This window comes from Pholcus phalangioides, unplaced genomic scaffold (assembly GCF_987345545.1).
Source record: "Pholcus phalangioides strain wild (caught in Gottingen) unplaced genomic scaffold, Ppha-v1.0 ptg000011l_1, whole genome shotgun sequence".
In the NCBI taxonomy this organism is placed as follows: Eukaryota; Metazoa; Arthropoda; class Arachnida; order Araneae; family Pholcidae; genus Pholcus; species Pholcus phalangioides.
In genome coordinates this window covers 51395056-51415458 of record NW_028301604.1, presented here as the reverse complement: position 1 = coordinate 51415458, position 20403 = coordinate 51395056, and the positions used below count along the sequence as shown (strand labels likewise).

Here is a 20403-nt window from a genome sequence, read left to right as displayed (position 1 = left end):
GAAATACGAAGTAAAAATATATTTTGTGTACTTATACATTTGTACTTCATGTACTTTAACATTTTTGAATCAGTATCGCTAGTTTTCACCAGTTCAGTACGTATTTACAATTCCAACTAACGGCTTCGAGCAAAAGCCTTGTCCAATGGTCATTATCCTGATACCAGGAATGGTGATAAGCTCTTGGTTTTTCAGGAAAAAAGTCTCTGGTATACAGAATATCTTCGAATCTGGAATCCGTTTTCCTTCAAATCGTTTTATATCGTGTGATGGAATCGATATTTATGTGCTCCCACGAACAAAATGCAGTACATTTCAATTGATATTTTAAAAAAAAGTCTGAGGCATATAGTGATCTCTTTCGCATTATTTCTTGTACGATGAGAGAATAACAACAATAATGATAATGAGAGATGCTGCTTCCGAACAAAAGGAAAAGAGGAGAAAGTGCCCACCTCTGAGTCACGTGACAAAAGGGGAGCGGACTTATTTACATAGGAGAGTCTGCTAACAAAGTTGTTCTTAAAGAACACCGAAATTCTGAATGAATGTGTCTTATTTGGCGACTTTCGCTCCATAGCTAGATTTTAACCAGTGTAAGAGATTACCGTATATACTCGTGTATAAGCCGACCCCCTCCCCCACTTCAGGGCCACCAAAACCGCAATAAATTGAAAACCCGTGTATAAGCCGACCTGAAAAAATTCGTGCATTTTAGAGAAAAAAATTCTTATATTTTTATGCAAAATGAATACCTTACGGAAATTTGCTATAGACAATGAGTCAAACTTTTTAATTCATTTCATCTGAGTCTCCAAGCTCATCGTAATCCATGAGATCATCATAGGGGGTGCGGCATCTTCGTTTTTATCCTCATCTAGGCTGTCATCGCCATTGTCATTTTCAAAGAGGATATCATCTTCAGTTCCGTCCATCGCATTGCTGATGCAACACTTTTTGAAGGATCGGATGATAATTTGCGGCGGAAACAGAATTCCACGCCTCATGTACCCATTGGCACACAAGGCCAATGTCAGGTATCCTCAAGGCACCACTTTTTGTGGTTTCTTTATCATCGGCACTCATCCATTCGATCCACAAATTCCTCAAATAGTCTTTGAGAGGCTTGTTGATGCTCACATCTAAAGGCTGTACAATCGGCGTTAGCCCACCTGGTATCAAAGCCAATGATCTTTTCGATTTCTTTGCCTCGGTTTGACATTATCGGTTCTGTAGGGTTTGAACATATCCTATACCACTAATGCCGGTTTCTCGAACACTACTACAAAAATGACTGCTGATTGCGGGGGTCGATATTTTCTCATCAAAAACTGACTCGAGTATAAGCCGCACCCCCCCCCCCCCCACACTTGAGGAACGAATTTTTCCACGAAAAAACTCGGCTTATACACGAGTATATACGGTAATTGTCGATCAAAATATTTTTCTCATTTTCAGAGAATAATACGTACTTCATTATATGAGACACATTTTTAGATTAAAATATAAATTACAAAAAAATGAAATTTAATAAGTCACGCAGTAGTTCTAACTGGTTCTTATATTTATTAACCAGTATAAAATCGTTCACACACTTGCGTGACAAAGATTAACGATGAGCGTAGAAATTTGTATACTTCCTCCAATTAAGATTTTCGCTAAGTAATCAGATTTCTAACACGAAAAGAACAAATTTTAATCATATCAACCCAATCTCCAATAGATCATTCAAGGAAACTGGGTACTTTGGCTAAGGGTCGACACAGCTCTAGTACAGGGTGCGGTAGCCCAGGTCGCGTGATAAGATACTCGCTTAAAGTACCAAAGGATGTTTAGAGGTGTCGCGAGCTCGATACTCTGTTCGTCCTTGTCAGAAACTTTCCTGACACTGGGGTACAACAGAAACGACGACATGACCACAGAAAAAGATTGCTACCGCAGGGAGTCCCATATCGAGAGGTTAGCGCACCAACTTCTCGGTGAGTATAAAAAAAAGGCTACCGTTCGGAATCGGCAATAAATTGTAGGTCCCGGTCTAATTATCCCTCGTTTGCAGAAAAATGACAGTGGTGCGACAAAAATGGTCAATAATGAAGCTCTGGTCGACACCCCGGAACAGCCTCATATCGCAAGTCCATTGCAAAATACCTCTGGTATTGCGGTGCACAATTTTTTATATATATATATTCAATTACTATATTTATTTTATATATATATTACTCTTACCTGACAGGGGGGGAAAGAGTACGCACTCACCATTTTTTTTTCTCGAAAATTTTTAACTCATTTATGAAGCTACTGCTTTCATACTGTTGGTGTCGAGGAGATATGATCGAAGTGTTCAAAATTTTCAATGGGGTGGATAGGATGAACCATGAACTTTTAGTACACCGCCAATCGACTGCTTTTACAAGGGGACACCAGTATCGATTGGTGAGGGACAATGCAAGGCTATGGTGTCGCAGGGAATTTTTCTCTAATAGGGTTGTTAATAAATGGAATAGCTTACCCCCGGAGGTAGTAAAATGTAACACAATAGACACGTTTAAAAAGAAATACGATAAACATGTTGGGGTAAATCGAGAAGCTATCTATACTTAGAATAAGACAACCATAATATTCTTTATAATATTCATTGTATAATATTTTATCATGTGTATATATTGTTTACAATTTTTGTTAATTGCATTTTTAATTGGGTTGCTATATTTTTGAAATATATGACATCGATATTTTTATGGCCATCTTTTTCTCAGCCACCTCGTTGGGCGTTTTGCCTGTTAATGTGACGTTGTATTTGTATTTGTATTTTTTGCACTATCTTCCTAATTTTGTAAACTACATGTGTTTTGTAAACTTTTTGAGGCTTCATCTCTTCAAGTTTTGTTTTTAGAATCCGAAAAACCACTAGTGTGTTGTGTGCTCCTAACATTCTTTGCTCAGGCGCTTGGAACCATTTATATATTTTCTTTCTTTCTCTTTTGTTCTTTTATGTAGCCAATCGGTCATTACTATTGAAACAGCCCTCGCATTTTCTCTGCTTGTGGATTTGCTTTCAACACTGTGACTCTGTTAAATAAAACTTCTTATAAAGAGTATGTTTCCATCTTATTGACGTTAAAATCAATCGACGCATATTTATGAAATAATTTTGAATGATAAGGTGAATCAAAGTAAATGATACAAGTTAATTTAAATCAATCAACTTTTATGACTTCTTTCTTTCGTTTTCTTTTCTTTCAAACCGAGCACAACTCAGGTCTATCACCATTTATGGGCGATTTACTACCTAGTGAGTTGTGCCGGAGGTGTAACTGTGTGTGTAACCTAACAGTCTGAGTGCATATGTAGTGTTGTGTTTGATTTTTCAGTGCTGCCATCTATATTTCATAAGGGAAGTGAGTGATGTGTTATGATTGAATTACATTTGTGCTCTTTGTAGGTCTGTTGCTCTATGTGGCGAGACTTTTTAACGGGGAGATCGGCTCGCATTCGCGCCTTGAAGTTGGGAACCACAGAAAACCAACTTCAGCCGACCACCACTATGGCGGTCCCACCGTTTTATGGCCCACCAACTTTTATGACTGAACTGGTTCAATTAACGAAAAGTTGGTTTTCTGTACATGAATGCATGAATGGGACGGGGTGTGGCAGAAGAGAGAGAGGCAATGGCTAACTCCATTTAGTCGGGCAGCTTCACTTACAGGTTCATATTTTTGCACTTTTAAGAGACCTCTTAAGAGGTTTGACCGTATATTCTGTATACATAATTATATGTAAATTTCTCCAGCTCTTCTTTTTAATGATTTTTGGAACATTCCTCCGCCCCACACTTGTCTCAACAGCTACATATTCATTCTGTCATAAAAGAGCTCTTTATTTGCTTCATAAATGTCCATAATCACACAGCGACGTATATAAAAGCAGTTTTCAATTTATAAGATTCAAGGAAATCTACATTTATCGTTTTAAGCTTTCAATGACTATTTACTACGAATTTTATGCTCTTAGTTTAGCATGTTTGATTCTAATCTATATTCATTTTCAACTATGTAAGCTGATGTGTATGAATGTCATCCGCAGGCACTAAAAATTAGTAGAACTGTGTAAGAGTGTTTTGGACTTCAAACCGACCAACCAGTGAGTGACCGATCATAGCCCCAGCAAATCATCTCCGGATGGTTTAGAGCAGGGAAAATCAACAACCAAACTTTACTGACAAGTTGCTTGATGACTTTTTCACCAAAGATATGTCTGATGCGAACCAGATTATCCTACATATTTTACCAAATTTACCAAAAAATCACTTTGTGCTTTTGTGAAATTATAACCAACCTTTTTAGTTCAATTGCAAATATCTTTAAAAAAATAATAGTTCCATACATTTTGATTAAAATATATTCAATGAAAAGTCGTCAGAATAGTTCGACGATGTGTAAAGGCTGTTACAAACTACTCCGACGTGACATGATGAATTCTGATTTATGGGAATTCTGGACTTAGTAATGTCATTTCAGAATTGATCACGTCACGTCATAGTAATGCGTCGTGACCTTTCGTCAATCGCGATCAACGGTTGCCAAAAAACAGCTGATTTAGAGTACTACCTACTGTATTTCAGAGGTAGTCCTATGACGAAGAGAAAAAAACTTCAGACCATAAAGAAATCCAACCGGTGTCACTAATTTGAGAACATTCGTCTTGTCTTTCATTCCAAGTTGTATGAACTGCTTTTTGACACACTGCTTTTTTTAATACTCGATGTGTTTTGTTTACGCAGAATTCTGTATACTGTTAACATATTTTAACTCTCAAATCGTCTTCATTTGTTGCTTTTATCACGAGAATCATTGATACATTTAAGCTATTTCACAAGAAAATTTTCTAAAAATGCATCGGTTTCTGTTTATCATGTGGAAAACTCTTTCCATCTCTTCTTCGAACAAGCGTAATATACGCGCAAAAAAGTTGTATAAGTAGGTACCTAGTATACGAACGAAAAGAGTACTATTGTTATGAGGGAACAAAAAAAACGGGAATGGGAGAAAAGCGCTTTGGTTTCTCATCATGTCATCCAAACGTAGATACATTAATATGAGCTATGTACAGGCTTACCCTCACACGTAGGTGACTCAGCGCAACGTCCGAAAACACCTGGTTGTAAACGTGGGGCAGGAATTGAATCTTGTTGGCTTCTTTTCCAGTTCTCGTTGGCGCTCTCGCCACTTTCATTTGCTGCAACCTCGATACCACAACCGCCGAGTGGAAATACGCTTTGAGAACAATTCTTTGGAAGCAAGGTAAGTCTCGGTCGCTGGTATAAGTTATATCTCTTTTTTTCCCCGATTGATCTATCCGATGTTACATCATCGGTGCCTGCAGGCGACACTCAAAAGTTAACCGTTATGTGCTTTGTTTCACGGAGTTATGCCGCGGAAGCGCGTTGCTATTTTTTGTTATTGTTTTCAAACTTGCGGCGATAGCGGTACGTACTCGTGCAAATTGGGTAAAGTACTTTTTTCTGCTATTTTACGTATTGTTATTTTATTTTTGATCTTTCTCGTTCTGTTGGAATTTTCTTTTGGTTCTCTCCATCGTCGACGATTTTTCTATCATTAAGAGTGGCTCTTGTAAAATTGCACGAGTTGATTATTTTCAACAGTATTTTTTTTCTTCTATTGTGCTGAATTTTTTATCTGGAAAAAATAGTTTATTAAAAATGTCTAACTGTCAGTATGTTTGAGTGAGGTTACTACACTGGATTTCTACGAAATTCACTTCCGAAGGTACAAAACAACGTTATCGAACATTATTGATATTTTCAAGATATTTTCAATTTTTTGCTTTTCCCAGAAGTGGGAAAAAGTATTGTTTCATCTTCTGTTTAATTGTTTTTTTACGGTAGCATCAAATAGCTATAATGTCGATCAAATATTTTCATCATTATTATATAAATTTAATCTTGTTTTCTAGATTTCATTTTTCGTTTTACTTATTAATTATAATTTTCTTAAGATTTTGCAATAGTGAGGTTCTCGAACATAGTGTTTCAATCTCGAGAGAGAGAGAAAATTCCATTTCTTTATATTTATAATTATTTATATTATATAATTAACCCTTCTATAATTCAAGCATTCTTTTTCTGTTTCACCTCGTTTTAGTGTATTAATGTTTTCTTATCGCTACCGAGTATTCATTGATACTTACTGTCACACCGTAAACATTTGGTTCCGTTTGATATGTAAGGTTGATTCTCGTCATGGAAAATTCTGCACATCGTTGTATTCAGGGCCGAATTAACCCATATGAAGACCCTAAGCACTTTAATTATTTTGGTGCCCCCCCCCCCTCTTTACCGCATGGCCCTGGCCTCATGACAATTAGATCTGTTTAAAATTTTCGAGAATAGACAAGTAAAGTGATAAGCAGATTTTTTTTTTTGGGGGGGGGGGGTGTTCGGAAAAATCATTTTTCCCGGTGCCTATGATGCTACGGGTCGGTAAGTGCCGTAGAAGCCTTATGAGAATTGAATTGTGGTTAAAATTTTGGAGAGAGAGTAAGTATGCAAATTTGCAAGCAGGTATCTATAGCTAGGTAGGGGGTGGGCCTCAGAAAAATTTGCGTTTCCCGGCGGGGGGGCCTATAATGCTGCTCAGACGGCTCTGGTCTTAATTTACGGAAAATGAGCGGAATCTCAATCCAAAAACTGAGCATTAACATGAGTTCTTATTCGCAATTAACTTAGTTTCTCTGCTTTTGTGTCACCCTCAGTGATGCAACTGGAAACGCAAATTTATTTGGTCACTTGGCGGTAGGGGTGTCTGTGACTATTTTAGCACCCTTTTCCGTAATGTTTAACGGAAATCGAGTAAACGCAGCGCCCTTCCCGGTCGGAGCATCACATTCCCTACCCTCCCTTGATTGTGACCCTGGTCAACCTTTTGATAAAGATTTTCAACTGTACAATCAAGTGCTCTTAAAATTTTGAGTTTTTCTACTGGGTGGTTGACGCTGGGGGGAAAATGTGCATTAAAAAATGTACACTGATCATTTTTCGTGGTGTCCGAAGCACGTGCTTATTTTGCTTAATGGTTAATCCGGCCCTTGTTGTATTGCAATCACCAGTGCAAAAAAGTTCGATCGGAGGCAGAAAATTTTATGTACCGATTTCGTAGTCGCGGTGGTGATCTGGCACCTGGGATTTGTGAAGCTTTGACTTACTAATTCTCAAGAGTTTTAAGGCAAGTAAAGAACACCAAATTAGTCTCATTAATAAAGAACAAAAAGGAGAAAACATATCTTTTTTTCCAATACTTGGATAAATTACTAGAGGAAGACAAAAATGATCATCGCGCTGAAAAAAAAACCGTGATTTTTTTTCTATGATGAATAAAAACTTTGTTTTATTGCGAAGAAGGATTTTTTTTCACTTGTCTAGTGAAACCGGAATATCGCTGCAAAATAGAATTTTTACTGGACATTTGTACAAAAGGATATTAATAATCTGAAATCAGTTAATCTGATTTAATCTCTCCTCCACGTCCCCCTCCCCCACATCTTGGAGTTGGGTCCCTAGGATGGGATCTTTTGCGGTACCCCGGTCAGACTTTTCACGGGCCCTTCTATAGTAATTTATAGCGTGAAAAAGCAAAAAATGAAGAGTATCGTCCCGGGCCCCAGGGCTAGAGCCCTGTCATCCCCACCCTTGGGCGTTCCATGACCCTCCGCACACAGACACCCGCGCACTCAATTAAGCTAACGTGGTATTTTTTTTTTTTTCTTTTCTTCAAAATTTCGAGAAAAGTGTGTATTCTATCTTAAATCGATCACTTTTTGTTACCTCTGCAGTTCTTTCGTTTACAATGTTTCATTCATCGTTTCAGTTCTTTGTGGGAAAACTGTGGTGGAAAACTGTTTAAATTGCTCTCTCGAAAATAACCGGGTGATTACCGGACAGATGGCGCCACTTTAAAAAATATCGAAGAATAAATTTAGTTTTTTTTTCTTCACTTTAAATACTTAGTGAAAATCATCCTTTACAGATATGCAAATTATCAGATTGTGTGAAAGACATTTTTCAGTATGCGAAGCATGGGCGGAGATACGGGAGGGGCGTGGGGAGCATTGCCCCCCCCCCCAGCAATAATGACCTTGCCCCCCCCCCCCAGATTTTCTATCTCCGCCTATGATGCGAAGCTGATTTTAACCTGGACTAGATATTATCTATTCTCTGCTCGCTCTAACTTGGATCCTGATGTAAATAAACCGCTGTACCAATTTTCGATATCACTCCGCATCCTTGATCTCTATTGGTTGTAATTTTACCCGCCCCTTCATTATGTGTTAAGTAAGGCCCCTTTCACGCGGATGCGGACGCGGGTCCGCATACCCTGTCAAACGAGCACTGAAGATGCGGACGAATCGCCCGCATCTTTAGTTCGAAAGTCGTGCATAAACATTGTTTTTTCGCAATTTTTGTAATTATTTTTCTCCTTCACCCCTGATTCAGTGCCCATAGGCAGCCTAGAGGCATTCTTTGGTGGTTTAATCTAGAGCCACATAGAATATGGGAATAAAGATGTCTTCATTCCGATCCTCACAAGTAGTCGATGGGAGAAAATGTCTTCAAATATTTTCAAAATATTTTGGAAAAAAAAAATCTGTCTTTTCGGAAAAATATGGAAGAAAATTTTTTTTTCTCCAAAAACATCCAATGTTCGAAAAATGAAATCCAAAAACATCCAAAACATTCGATGTTCCAAAAAAATGAAAAAACAATTCAGGAGATATCAAAGCATTTGCAAGTAGTAAAAAAGGGGAGGGGTAGAGACTTTCAAAATGCCTGTGCTTAGAAATATTCACATCACAATTCGGTATTAGGTCGGGATTACACTATAAAAGTTCGTTTATAAAACTTGAAAAATGCAACCAATAGGTGGATCAGTTAAGTTCTCTCGAATGTAACAGATGTGTTTATTGGTTACATTTTTCAAGTTTTATAAAATAACTTCCATAAACCTTTTAGAGTGAAATCCCATCCTTAGATTAGTCTCACTTCTGAAATATAAAATTTCATTTTTTTAAGTTTATAGACTGAATATCGAGTAAAATAAACTTGTAGATATCGGGGGAACCACCAAAAATATTCAAGTGCTAGGGTCTTCAAACGACTTAATCCGGCCCTGAGTGAACACCGTACGTGGATAACGTTGTTTAATAAAAGTATTTTTTTTAAAGTTTAAAAAAGTAACAAATATTTAAAATAATATTTCAGATATTTATATTTTTAAATAATTTTAAACATTTAAAAAGAAAAAAATTAAAATTTTTAAATTAAATTTAAAAGTTATTAAAGTATGTAGTCAACTAAATATTCGTAATGAACAGAAGGGCTTATAATTTTGGTCCCGTCAGTGGCCATTGTTGGCAGGTTTTATTGTATAAAATTGTGAAATATGGACAAAAGGCAGTTAAAGTTGCTATATCTCCATCTCAGAAGGAAACGGAGGGATAGACGTATGTAGGTACATTATATTAATGAGCAGGGACCATCATATGGTGTTTTTAAGGGTATTTATGGCAAATAATTAAAAAAATTCCGTGAAAAATCACCTTCAAAAAGTAGCCAAAGATGCGGACGGATTCGCTCCGCATCCGCATCGTGTGAATAGCTCCGAATAAACCTATTGTCAAAACTTCTATGTGCGGATGCGGAGCCCGCACTTAGGTTTTGACACATGCGGACGACGTCCGGACCCGCATGAACATTTCCTAGGTGCGGAGATTTTTCGGCTCGTCTGAAAGGCGCAGTATATTCCAATTGTTAAAACTTCTTCCGGACCCGCATCCGCTCCGTGTGAAAGGCCTCTTAGACGTACAATTTTACTTCAGATGTGAAATAGGAAAATTCTTTCATTACGAATTTCAGAGATTTTCACTGTTTTCCAAATTTCGTTGAAATGAAAACAGTTAATAACACTAATTAAAATAGGGAGAGGTGTTTCACAAAATACTTTTAGCCCTGGTTTTATATATTCTGTGGGAAAAGGAAACCGGCATTCAAATATTCATACATTATTACAAAATGTACAGGAATGCTGCAAAATATCCACACACACAAAAAAAAAGGCAAAATTTAATTAAAATTAACAAAAAAATAATAATGAAAGAAATTGTCTAAAATTTAATGTAAATGCAGAATCGAATTGAAAGTAAGGAAAATTAACAGTGAAAATTCGAGCAACCCCCTACCCCATGAAAATTCAGAATAAATGAAATAATTCTAGCATTGATGAAAATTAAGAATCCATGACGTCATTATTACTATAAGTACAGGGACGGCCCCTCAAAACATGGGGCCCAGTGCGACCGTACCTGTCATACACCCCCTAATGGCGGCTCTGTTTTTAAGGTAGATACTAAGAAATCCTTTACTTATTTTCTATTCATCCCCCCCCCCCCATCAAAATTAAAAAGAAATGTTTTTTGAACTAATTCACACACATGATTTTCTGGTCTGAATATTCTATCAAATACATTATGAAATAAAATTACGAATAACTTACCCTTTTGTTGCCGTTCTTCATTACTTACTTACGGGTCTATATTTGTTTTACTGCATTGCAATATTTTACTAGTTGGAGATTATTATATGGAGGGGAGTGAAATTCCTTCCATTTTTCGCTTTCACTGGATGTTGACGAACTCTGTGATGGATTGATGATTAGCTCTTCAACCGTCAGATCGACCTTAACGTCCAGTTGCCACAGCTTCTCCTCCTCGATGACATGAGAAATCGCATTTCGCTAATTGCCCACTCTCACACCATCCAAAACTGTTGCTAATAATTCACGGACTTCTGGAAGTTTGAAAGTTTTGTTGTTTCGACCAACAAATCCCTTAACTTGGCTCCAAATTAATTCTATCGGATTCAGCATCCAATGGTATGGAAGTAACCGGATTACTTTGTGACCTGCATGTTTTGCTACTTCATCTACGACGTACTTATCACATTCACTTTTGTATTTTTCCATAACCTGTAGCAGTTCCACTTTGGTCAGGGAGTCGTCCAGTATTTCGTTTCTTTGCTTCAACCAGTTGATGATGTCCTATTTCTTCCAAGACGAATTCGGTTTTTTTTCCACGTGAACGCTGTGGTATGGAGCGTTGTCTATCACGATGACACTATCTGGATGAAGTTTGGGCTATATGCTTTCAAACCAGGTCTTGAAAACGTCACCATTTTTTGGACTCGAATAACAGTAGGCCGCCTTCGACGAAACCACTATCACTTCCAATGTGGGCTATGATTAGCCTTCTACCTTTCCCAACGGGGGCTTTCAATCCTGTCGATAAACCCTCCAGGTACGCTTGTAGTTTGGTATTTATTGTGCTGTCAGACTACGCTTGACTAGTTGTGTGCCTTTCATTAATCCAAGTCTCATCTAAAAAGTAGATAGTTTTACCTTCATCTCGAAAATGCCTGATCGCTCTCAAGTACTGCCTCCGCCATAATATTATGTCATCTCTTTAGACAATGACAGGGGTCTTGCTCCTCGCTTTATACACAAATCCAAGACTTGTAATCAACGTGTAAAGCGTCGTTCTTACCAAATTCAGCAAATCTGGATCGTCATTAATGTATTGCAGAATTTTATTCAAAGTTGGCATTTCATTTCTTCTAAAATAATTATGAATCATCAACCGCACTGCACTTCGCACAAAATCATCACATTTACCAAGCACGGGTTTTTCTTTTTTCCTTTTCTTACCTGGTGTAACAATTGTTCCGGTGTCTTAAAATTCTTTCCGAGCTCTCTGTACACTAGTTCTTCCGACACCTGTTAGTTCTGCTGTCATATTCTCCAAGTCTTTTACAAATGAAGATGGATTTTTCTTTGAGATCTCTTCAAAGACATGCAAAATTATTCTCTTTTCTGCAGTTCTCAGTGGCTTACCTTGCTGGTGTTTTAAGCCCGATGTGCCGGGAACAGATTCTGACATGTTAATTAATTAAAAAATTACGTCGGAAATAAAAAAAAAGGTTAAAATTATCTCCAAATATGATACGTAAAAATTGAACATCAAATATAGTCAAAAATTAATTTTCTAAAATCGATTCATATGTACAGAAGATTAAAAAAATGAAAAAATAGATTGTGAACAAAAAAAACAGTGTGCTACTCAAGAGAGCTGTTTGAGCAATACTGCGAAGTTTTTGCGAATGCACTCCTTACGATATAAGTAACCCCCCCCCCCACCCCTATCCTTCGAGTTTCGTAGCGCAGGGGTAAGAAGAAGAAGAAGAAGAAAAGATCTTGTTTACCCCAACGAAATTTTTGTTGTTTAGTTATAGGCACCTAATAAAACGCAGCTGCAAATGAGATTTCAACTGGCTTTTCGAAACCAGACACGCACATATATGTTGGCAAAGCAAGATCTCTTGAAGTGTATACTGTTTTACGACTATAGCGAGGAAACGTTCTGTTGACAGCAAAGCTGCATTAAGAGTAACCTTTCAAGCGGCTTTGGTTTTCTCTAACAAATTTATTTTTTTCCTTCCTCCAGATAACGTCTAACTAACACGAAAAAAAATAAAAATTATGAAGTATTTTGTGAAACGAGGGCAAACGACGAAGGACTATATTTTTGGCGGTATTGTACTGTAAGAAAGGTGAAATGTTCTTCAATCAATCATTTTGAGTATCGCACACGTGCTTTTATTTACATTAGGACCCAAGTTAGAGCGAACAGAGATTAGTCAGAGTAGCCAATCTCTCTGATTCCACTTATCTGGATTTAAACACGAGATCCAATGAATGTAGTTACGTAGGAATCGGCTATCAAACAAGGTGCCGGTCACCAGTTCGTAAAATGTTTTAATTGTACAATAAAACTTTACAGTAGAATTCCGTCTACACGCGCCCATTTTACGACGTTGTGCTCCAGTCGCGATTCATCACAATGCATTAAAAAAAATAAGTTAAAATATTTCACTTATGCGACGCACAACTTCAATTATTCGATGTTTTCACTTTGGCTCCAACTCTAAATCTTTGGAAGACCGGGATTATGCTATAAAAGTTTGATAAAGTACCTTTTATAAAACTTGAAAAAACAACCAATAAGAGCATCGGTTACATTCGCTCCAATGTAACCTATGCGCTTACTGGCTGCATTTTTCAAGTTTTATAAAATAACTTTTCTCAAACTTTTACAGTGTAATGCCGGCCGAACACGACATTAAAGTCAACCCTCGGTTTACAAACTTGTCTTGGGGTTTACGAACATTCAAGCCGGAAAAAATTAGACTAAATTCTAAAGAATAATAAAGAGATTGACAAGTCTACGACCACGTGGCTATTTTATTTTTTGGCTGAGATTACGCTATGAAAGTTTGATAAAAGATCTTTCATAAAACTTGAAAAAAAACAAACAATAAGCCTATTGGTTTCATTCGCTCGAATGTAACCGATGCTCTTATTGGTTACATAGCTCTGCGGATGTGGATCCGGCTTTACGTTACGCAATTGCCGTAAAGCAATTTCACACTGATCTTAGGTCCAGAAACTAATTAATGTATTTCGCATTGATTCCTATGAGAAAAAATACCGTAATCTCTAACTTATGCATCAGTGCAGGGGAATAAGTTAAAAAGACGCGCATAAGTGAGAGAGGTGTGTAAGTGAATAGCATTGCTATCCTATATCTTTGACCGAGAGTACAAAAAATCGTCTTATAATTGAGAGACACTTATAAGTTAGAAGGAGGGTATAAGTGAGAGATCCACATTGTGTGTGTGTATCGGTTTGCGAACAATCCGATTCAAGAACTGACTTCAGGAACTAAGTTCGTAACGTTGGAGTCGGCTGTATCTGCGTAATTTTTGTAGACTAGAAACGTGTCGCGCTGAAATAGTTCTCCACGCATATTGCCATCGCAAAAGCCATTGACTTTCGGGTGATAGTTAGCAGGTACGAAAATAGGCACTGAACCAGCTATAACCATTCTAAAGAGGACACCTGTGTTGGAAATTAGCTCCCTTTTGTTGAGAATGATGCAGACGCGACGTCCACATGCCCGTTAAGTATTTTCTTCTAATGTTAACAGAGAAAAATGCATTGAAATCATTTGGCAGGGTACAGGTCTGTTATCAGTAGAGCCCGGAAGTTTAGGCACTAAATATATTCGAAATAGGCAGGCAAAAAGGCATTAAAAATACCTAAAATAGGCACAAAAAAGGCATTTATAATTTATGGAAAAAATAAAAAATAACTAAAACAAAGGTATTAAGGACCCATAAACTAGCTGAAAAATTGGTTGCATTTAATCCCTCTACCGCTTTAATTATGGTTTATAATAAGCACTAAAATACTGCATTATAATGCAAGTTAAACTAATTTCAAGCCCAAATAAAATGTGTGAAGACCCTCATTATTAGGTCAATTCCAGGGCCACAATTACCAAACACGGAGCCAGTAGAGAAAATAACCTGTGGGACTCCTTCAAGTTGCGAATAATTCTCGTTTATTTGGAATGTGTGTGATCATTGTCATTTATATAGTTGAAACATAGCTACCTTGTTCTAATGTAGTGAAAAATTAACTTTGTCTTATATTAACCCCATATGCGGGACTCCATGGCCCCCACATCCTGGAGCAGGGCCCCTAGGCTGAATTTTTTTTGCGGGGCCCGCCGGTTAGACTTTTCACGGATCCTTCTATAGTTAATTTATATCGTAAAAAAGCAAAAAATTATGAGAATTGTTCCGGGGCCCCAGGGCTATAGTCCTATCAGCCCCGGTCTTGTGGGGGCCATGCGGAACTCCTTCAAGCGTGGGGCCCTGTGTGGCTGTCGCACACCCTTGAGGGTGACTGGTAAATTTAATCGAATACTAAATATATATGTGTAAAATAAATATCCGTGGTTGTTTGCAGTGCATTTATGGTGTAAAAAACAAAATCAGTAAACATGGGTCCCAGACATTGATGGTAACCTCGTTAAGAGAAATTTCCCTTTTGACTTAATTTTTCCCACACATTCCGAAAGTTGTGCTGCCATCTATCGTTGCAAATATGCAGTCAAGTATTTTTCACTAGAAAAAAGCTTTGTTTTAGATTTATATTTTTCTTTTAATATAAAAATTCTTTTGTTTGATGAACTCTCAAAATTTCCCACAAACGCCAAGAAATTTTCCGTGTGGACCAATTTTTCCCACGAGTTACCATCACTGCTCCCAGAGCTTTGTCTGCTCCTACGCGCCGCCTTGTGTGAGCCATGGCGTCAATTGATGAAATTGATGAACTCTTGAGACAGTCATCGGTCGGCTATACATATACAATGCAGTCATGGCCGCGTTCATCTGAAACAAAATCATTCGCGTGTAATACCATCCGGTTAAAACAAAGTGAATGTATAGTAACACCGATTTCTCAGATCACTTATTCGCGTTTAAATGGGGCTGGAAGGGGTGGGGTTGGGGCTTTCTGATGATAATGTTGGAGGAGAGTTGGAAAATCTGAAAAGAGAAACTATTTTGTTGTCAATGCTCAAAATATTCAAGTTTTATAGATTATGGCCTCTGAAATTCACTAAACTTAAAAATATGTTAAAACGGTCATTTATGGCAAAAAATCTTCAAAAAAGTTTGAAAATAAGCAAAAAAAGGCATTTATGGGCATTTTGCCTGAACTTCCAGGCTCTAGTTATCAAACATGTACAGTATTGGTTCTTTCTTTAGAAAGCTTTTAAAGAACTAGGCTCAACGCATTATCTTTTTTGGTCAGATATAAAAGCCAAGCAGCAAATAAAACGACGATAAGAAGTCTTTACAAAAGTTTAAATTTATTATTTTTTAGCCTTCAAAGAAATAGTATATGAATGCTCGAAATTTAAGAGACGGAAATTTTATATCGCCTATAGAGCTTTTCGTTAGAGATTTATAATATGATTGTTATAAAACAAAATTTAAAGTATTAGCTAAAACAAAGAGGGTATAGGTCATTATCAAAGAAGTTTCATTTGTGTGATTTTCGCATTTATACGACATTCTGATGCGTGTATGTATGGCATAAGCTGGGTTCCACTGTACTAAAATAGAATGAAGAGTTTTCTGCTCAAATATAGGTTGAAAGAGATGAAAAACAAAAACTTCCAATAAAAATAAAGCAAAAAACCCTGCGATCCGATCGTGGAGTATTGCCATACTCCATACATTATACATACATATTGGAAATCGTGTCCGGTTATGTCTACCGAAGATATGCTAAATAGTGGTTGTAGGATTTTATTTGAAAGTAAAACTATACAGAACAAATATTATTACATGCATATATACATATAAATTTTAGTTTTAGTTTGGGGAAAAAAACAAATTGAGTTGTGCCGACGTGTAATTATACTCGAACTGACAACCAGGGTTGAGTTTTTGACATGACAAGCGTCAAAAACTGGTTTAGTGTCAAAAACTCTCAAAAACCTAAATGAATACACTTTTTGATAATTTTTTGAACACAATAGAGGTTATAACATGATGAAAAACTTACTTTTTTTGCATATTACAATGTTTTATTTTTAAACATTAATTTATTACAATAATTAAAACAAAATAGTAATTATAATTTGAAATTTTGAATTTTTCAACATAAGAGTTTAAAACATATAAAATATAATTTTATGGTTTATTTATCTAAGCTACTCATTACCTGTATTCAATTTTCTAAGCAGAATAGAGCTGCTTATTCAAAATATGTGTGATAGGGCATCAGAGTTAGGTTTAGTTATAGGTTTTTGACTTCAGAAACTAAATCAGTACTAATTCAGTCAAAAACTTATTGTCAATGTTGTCAAATAGTTTTTTAACCTGATAGATATGTTAAATAGCAAAACACTTTTATGCAGATTAAATGGTTCTATATTCGGAATTATATAATTACTGAGAAAAATATCCATTTTGATATTTTAAATTTTCTGATCTGCCCAAAATTTTATTCCATATAAAAATTCTCACACAGCATCTGTTAATGCACTAATTAAACTCATTTATTTTCACCTAAAAATTTCTTAGCTCAGGATGTATAAATTCACAGTTTTAAAGAGTATTTTCAACCAAAGCAGAGCTGACAGGACTTGATACCCAATGCATTTGTTTTGCACGTTTGAATACAGCTTAAATTGGAAAACCATTGCATTATAAATGCTAGTAAATGTACCATATCATAGTGCAAAAGTAAGAATAACTAAGTTTGACTAAGGATAAGTTACAGGAGTTTCTGAAGTTTCATGTACAAATTAAATGACATTTTAGTCCTACAATTTAGTATTTTGATCGATGGATATATTTCAATATTATGCAAAATAAGAGTACCATTTTAAGTATCTCTCTCAGTGATTATTTAGATAATTTAATAATAACAGACATCAAAAAAACATTACATAGGTCTGTATGATGTAATAAACTTTTATAAACTCTTATTTGTTGTAAAAATAGTACAGCAGATGGTTTATATCAATGCACATATAAGTATAAGCAGTTGAAGAAACTTTGGGAGGTCAAGAATCATCTTAAATCAGAGAATGTCAAATTATTCCATAGTTATCCCTTCAGTGTTTATGCTATGCTTTATTCAAATTATATATTTTATAAGGGAAAAACATATATATTTTCAAAAATAATTCTGTAGAGAGTAGAAATGTTTTTTACAATCATATTAAATATTTATTCTTTGTATAACATAGTCACTTTAAACATTACATACAATTAAATTTCCAGTGGAAATTTCTATATTGAAAAGCAATATTTGTGACGTTTTTGACGTGGTGGTTTAAACCGTCAAAAACTTCCATGTGTCAAAAAACTGCCACGTGTGAAAAACCTGCCAACCCTGAATTATTTTTATAACTGTTGTGTTCAAGGATTTGTAATAAATTTCTATTTGGGAAAATAATAATGAACTCAAGCTCGTGTGTGTGTGAAAAACATATGCTAATATTGTAGGCGCTTAAAATGCCAGACTGACCCATGTGGCATCTCTGAGCAGAATTGTGATGTCAGTATTACCGCTATAGCCAATCGCTGTTCACTATCCTGCTTTTGTTTCAAGGATTAGACGTCACTTGGAGCGGTACGGCCGGGATTACACTATGAAGGTTTTAGAAAAGTTATTTTATAAAACTTGAAAAATGCAACCGATAAGCGTTCTCTTTTTCCTAAATTCATCTTCGCAACAACCAGCTGTTAAAAACATTCGAGTGAATGTAACCAATAGGCTTATTGGTTGTTTTTAAAAAATCATCAGGCGGATAAACCGTTTCATCCGTTTCTGACAAAGGTTTTTGATCGTTTTGGCAAAGGTATTTGACGGATTTCGACAATTCATCAGGTTTTTGCAGCAGTCTTCGTGTTTAGCGACTGTTGACCAGTCTGTGGTGAGCCGCCGCAATACTAAAAAAAAATTGAGAAAAGAAATTGGTACAATGTTTTATTTATTTATTTATTTATTTTGGACCATGTATTTGCCACGTACAGCGAAACTCGTGTTAGTGATACTGCCTATAACGATAAACCTGCTTATAACGATATTTTCTTTGGTCCAGGCGGAATTCCTCTTCAACAGGAAATAGCGCAAATATTCAAACTATCTACAACGATAATTTAATAAATGTCTATAACAATAATTTTTGTAGGTCCCTACAGTATCGTTATAGACAGGTTTTACTGTATATTCAAATATACAAGGGACCAGAGGCTAAATGAAAAGGTGGGGAAAAAATAAAGAGGAAAAACAAAAAAAAAAACATCATTTCTGACGTTCCCCCACTACTGGGTGTTTCCATGTATCTCTCCAACAGAATCATTTCCACTGTCATTTTTCATAGAGTTTACAAGAACGTGCTTTGCTTGTGAAACTTTTCTACGAGCACTATGATTCCGTGCCCAAATGGCTTGGTGATACGATGCTCATTCATCTACCACCGTGAAGGTTGCTGTCAGGTCCCAGGTTGGAACCGGGGGAAAATATAGGTAACAAGATATTTTCCACAACAAACTTGAGGTAACCACCAACCGATGGCTCCATTTCCTACCCAACTCGTTAACGACAGTAAATTTCAGTATAGTGATGTGACTGGAGTAGGTGTGTGGTGAAGAAGTGCCTATGCTAGTGTTTTTGAACTTTTCTTGCCCCGTGGCAGACTTGAAGATACGATTGAACTTATCGCGACATACATGAATTGAGAGTTTAAAAAGTACAGTTTTAATTATTTAATTACTAACCCAGATGAAAAGAATTCCAAAATAAACTAAATCGTGATAAGAAGACGAAAATATTCTTGAAAAAAAATTATAAGTTATAAGCTATAATACCCGGCGCTGCCCGGGTTTTCTTCAATGAGGCTTTTTGGATCACGTGATATCTCCCTTTTTCTTTGAGGGACATGCAAACCGTGTCTAAGCTAACCAATATGGCGACTTCCTACGCTAATCATGAAATAAAGAAATCTAGATTTAAAGAAACGTAGAAGTGAATATTTTTTCCTCTTTTTAAAGGGTCGCTAGGTATTTCGATCCTCCCCCCCCCCCGAACTTCAAGTTATCCATCTGCCTATTTCAAAAAATGCTTAATTAAAGCTGTGGAATTTCTTCGACGTACTTAACATAATTAATTTTAAAACATCCTAAACTATATGAATTTATGCAGTTGAATATTAAAAGACAATACAAAGACATTAATTTTCATGCTTGAGAAGATATAAATAAAAAGTTGACATCAAAGTTATTGCATGGATATCCAACTCAAAAGTAGGTCCGGCTAATTACTTCATATTTAATTTTCTGGGCTTCGTATCTTAAGCAAACTCAATACGTCAAAAATCGAGAATTCAATACAATTTTTAAAATTATTGGTGTGGCAGGAAACCCCCACTAAATTCCCGCATTTCTACAGTAACATCGGCAATTTTAACACTGATTTCTATGGGGATCATCCTTTGCCTGTCCCTCAAAGTGATGCTGGTGATGATTCTGACGACTATTGAAAAAGTGACAAACCATTATAAAGGCATATACACGTCTGAAACGCATTGATAGGGAACCACGGTAACCAAAGTAAACGTTCCGAAAATGATTGTTGAGGCCCCAAAACCATTGTAGCCCGATAGTTTTTCGCTTATTTCGAGCACTTGCCCAGGTCTGACAAAAACTTTTAAAGTAGCCTATCGTTCAAGTCGGGTCCCATTTCGTATATATGCAAAATTTGGCGACGATCGATTTAAAATTGTAGATTTGCATAAGGAACATACACACACACAGACACACAAACAAACAGAAAAAATCAATTTTATATGTATAGAAGATGAAATGATGTTTGGACTCTTTTAGAAATAATTTAGTCCATTTCTTTTAAA

General features: G+C 36.3%; 1 protein-coding gene across 2 annotated transcripts in view; it reads left to right on the top strand.

The window, feature by feature from the left end:
- The first annotated feature begins 5224 nt into the window (after nucleotides 1-5224).
- Nucleotides 5225-20403, top strand: part of LOC149080535 (uncharacterized) — a 204792-nt gene continuing 189613 nt past the window's right edge. The window contains exon 1 of one of the 2 annotated variants that reach the window (XM_089239637.1): nucleotides 5225-5300. The gene's annotated coding sequence lies outside the window, so the exon portion shown is untranslated. Of the gene's footprint in view, nucleotides 5507-20403 lie in introns of both variants that reach the window. The other variant, XM_089239636.1, reaches the window with a different exon arrangement.